Raw genomic sequence first — 4,437 nt, 5'->3', positions numbered from 1 at the left:
ATACAACACTATCAAGCTCGGGACAGAGTGAAATTTATAATGTCACACAGTCAGAAATTATCAGAGATGTGAAGAGGCAAGAAAATAGAATACAGAATGAGGATAAAAATCAATCAGAACCAACCCAGAAATGACATAAATGAGAGTTAGCATACAAGCACATCTGAACAGTTATGTAACTGTATTCCATACATTCCAGAAGCAAAAGACTGAGCACTGTAACTAGAGACATGGAAGACAGAGAGAAAGACCCAAACGCACTTGTAGAAATGAACATTATAATGTGTCAGACGAGATCCCATCCCTGGATGGGATCAACAGCAGATTACACACTGCAGAATGAAAGATAAGTATGTTTTTGAAAATGAAACAGAGGAAAAAAAAACTGAAAAAAAACTAAGAGCATCAGTGAGCTATAGGACAACTTCAAGCAACCGAACACATTTGTATTTGGAGTCCCAGGAGGGAAGACGGACAGAAAAAATACAGAAATAAGGTTAAGGTTTTTCTAGCTCTTCAGGTAAGACTAACACAGAACACAGCACACTAGTCATGAGCTTGCATTTAAACCATGGAAGACAGAGCCCATTGCAAGAGGTACTGTACTGCGGATTTCAAATCAAATACCAAATACGCTTTTCTTCTTTGGGTGGGACTGCCTGGTATATTTCGGGATGTTCCTCAACCCTAAATATCACCCAGGGGCACCTGGGTGGCTCAGTCAGTTAAGCGTGAGACTCTTGTTTTTGGCTCAGGTCAGGATTTCAGGGTTATGAGATCGAGCCCCGCATCAGGCTCCATGCTGGGCATGGAGTCTTTTTAAGATTCTCTCTTCCTCTCCCTCTGCCCCTCCCCACTCATTCTCTCTCTCTCAAACAAAACAAAACAAAAACTAAATATCACCCCCCAAAAATTTTAGTAATGCCTCCCAATCTTGGTGCCCCAAAACCAAAAATCACTCCCTGAGTGAGGTTTCACTTTTTTGATAACCATTGGTTTAGAATAGACCAGGGTAGCGAACTATGGACTGCCCGTGGGGCTGCACTGGTATGGCCTGTAAGCCAAAAATTGCTTCCCATTTTTAAAAGGTTGTGAAGAGGAGAAGAAACAGGAGGNCTTTTTTGATAACCATTGGTTTAGAATAGACCAGGGTAGCGAACTATGGACTGCCCGTGGGGCTGCACTGGTGTGGCCTGTGAGCCAAAAATTGCTTCCCATTTTTAAAAGGTTGTGAAGAGGAGAAGAAACAGGAGGGAGAAAGGAAGAGAAGAGAAGAGAAGAGAAGAGAAGAGAAGAGGAGGGGAGGGGAGGGGAGGGGAGGGGAGGGGAGATGGAAGGAAAGGGAGAAGGGAAGGGAAGAGAAAGGAAAAAAGAAGAGAAAAGGAGGAGGAGAATAAAGAGGGAGAGAACAAAAGGAAAAGTAGCAGATTACATATGGCCCATGATGCCTAAAACAAGATTTTGCTGACCCTGGTGTAGACTCCAGAGGAAGAAGGATGTCATATGGTCCATTTCCACAAGGAATTTATAACCTAATGGGGAATGCCGGAATGTGTCTGTCAGGATTCAGAGAAGCAGAAGCCCTATGAGTGCTATGTGATCAGGGATTTATTAGAGGGGCTAGACTTTCTACAATTATGAGAGCTACTGACAGAGTCCACAGCAGGCAGATGCCTTCGTGTCTGCTGATGGCTTAAAGTTACTGCAGCTCGACAGAGCCATCAGTCAGGATGCAAAGCCTCACACGAAGTGGGGGAAAAGCAAGTACAGACTGGAACCCACCAGAACCCACTGGACCTCATGACGACAAACCAGAACCCAGGTGTCCCACCACCTCCAATCTCAGTGATGAGACCAACCTGGTACCCTCTGCCACGGAGCTGCACACATGCCCTCATGCCTCCCACGTGTTTTCATGACACCATAGGTTTACCCAGCAGAGCTCCCATCACACCATCCTATGGTCGCCTGCTTCCTTGGGACTGGAACCCAAAGAAAATGTCAAGCAAAATTCCACCAGGACTTTGGGACACATCGTAGTTATTATCATCACTAAATAACAGCTGGCTTTTCTAGAACATTTGTGCACCAGGAGCTTTGCTAAGCACTTCTCATGCATTATTTCAGGTAACCCTCGCAATGAAATCTGTTATTATCACCACTGTACCGATGAGGACATTAAGGCTTTGAGAGGTTAAGTGGTTTGCCGAAGATCACAGAGCTAGTAGGAGGCAGACCTAGACAAACCAACATACATTTCATCCAGAGACCCCAGACCTCGCTGCCATCTATCCTCAGCTAGTCCCTAAGAAAACGGGAGCCTGGGGTTTTGGGTTTTGGTTTTTTTAAAACAAATAAAAGCTGTTTCCTTGCAGAGAATATTTAAACAGTTCTAGTAAACATTGGAAATCTATTCCAGGATTAAAGTTCCAAAGCCACTGAATGCCAAATATACATATATAATAGGTATGTAAGATACACATAGATAATATATAATATATAATATACAGATGTAATATACCATATCATAGTAAGTGCTGAATGCTGTGAATCGGGGAACACAAGCAAGCAAACAAACAAAAAAAAAAACAAAAAACAAAAAAAAAACAGCGTTATACAGAGCATCAACTGCTTACCAAACAGGAATTAAATGATCAGGAAATGTGACCTATTAATTAAGGTATTATACAGACCCAGCCTTACCTAAAATCTCTATCTATTCTAGGTGAATAATAATTATCAAACAATGTTGGTAATTTGAATATTTAGATCCACCTAAGCTCAAATCAGAGCCTAAAACATATGAACACACTTTTATACACTTATCAATATTATAGATAGAACTGATTTAAATTAATTTCACCTGTGTTTTTGACAATGTACTGGAAACCATTTGAGATATAAAGATAAAGACTCACAGGGATTCCATAGAGTGCATAACATAGAAACGTCTACAAATAACTGCAGAATGAGACAAATGAGATAACAGAAGTCCAATATACAATGGAAGAATGGAAATGGAAATTTTATTTAGTGTGTATACTTATTAAAGTAATAGAAACCCCAAAAAGTTAATTGCTTTCCTTTTTTTAAAAAAAAGATTTATTTACTCATTTGAGAGAGAGTGGGGGTGGGGAGGGCAGAGGAAGAGAGAATCTCAAGCAGACCCTACTACTTGTGCTCTATTGACTGACCCCGCTAGGCATCCCAGAAAATAATCTCTGTTTAAAAATTATACATCAAGGAAAATTTCATATAGGCATTCCCATGCTTCCCCTAATAAAAATTTATTCTCTCAACAGTTGACTCGTCAAGGTATCTTGACTACTCCCTGCCCCTCTACAAACAATACTATTATCTGAAAATATTTGAAAGTCTAAATAAATAATCCTATGCTGGGGCGCCCGGGTGGCTCAGTCAGCTGGGCATCTGTCTTTGGCTAGGGTTGTGATCCCAGGGTCCTGGGATCGAGCAGAATTGGGCTCCCTGCTCAGCGGGAAGTCTGCTTCTGCATTTCCCTCTGCCTCTCCCCCTACTTGTGCACTCTCTCACGCTCTCTCCTCAAATAAATAAATAGAAAAATCTTTAAAGAAAAAGTAAATTAAATAATAAATATCCTTATGCTTGAGAGTATCTTACCAGAAAGATGTTGCCTGTAACCACAAGATCCAGAATGTCAAATTCTTCAAGATGAACTGTCCAGTTTCTGCAACAACAAAAATGCAGTACAATAAAGGGGCTTCAAGAATCTTCGCCAACACAGAAGAGATGGTATCAACCATGTACCTGTAGCCCTTGTTTGTGTCCTACTTCAAACCAACCAACAAAACAAAAAGTTTTGAAATGATGCAGAATATGTAAATATTGCCCGGAGAGGGGCGCCTGGGTGGCACAGCGGTTAAGCGTCTGCCTTCGGCTCAGGGCGTGATCCCGGCGTTATGCGATCGAGCCCCACATCAGGCTCCTCTGCTATGAGCCTGCTTCTTCCTCTCCCACTCCCCCTGCTTGTGTTCCCTCTCTCGCTGGCTGTCTCTCTCTCTGTTGAATAAAGAAATTAAAAAAAAAAAATTAAAAAAAAAAATATTGCCCGGAGAAGTTGAAGCTGTTAGTAAGTTACTCCTGTGTGCTGATGGGATGGTGGTTACGTACCACGATGTGGAATTCTTATCTTTTAGAGAAATGTTCAAAGATATTTATGGGTGAAATGACAGGATATCTGGGATTTAATTCAAAATAATTCAGCTGGAAGAGGACTATTAAAGGCTAAAGATGGGGGCGCCTGGGTGGCACAGCAGTTAAGTGTCTGCCTTCGGCTCAGGGTGTGATCCCGGCATTATAGGATCATAGGATCGAGCCCCACATCAGGCTCTTCCGCTATGAGCCTGCTTCTTCCTCTCCCACTCCCCCTGCTTGTGTTCCCTCTCTCGCTGGCTGTCT

The sequence above is a fragment of the Ailuropoda melanoleuca genome, chromosome 17, assembly GCF_002007445.2.
Source record: "Ailuropoda melanoleuca isolate Jingjing chromosome 17, ASM200744v2, whole genome shotgun sequence".
NCBI lineage: Eukaryota > Metazoa > Chordata > Mammalia > Carnivora > Ursidae > Ailuropoda > Ailuropoda melanoleuca.
The sequence above is the reverse complement of the archived record's forward strand: the minus strand, read 5'-3'. Positions refer to the sequence as shown.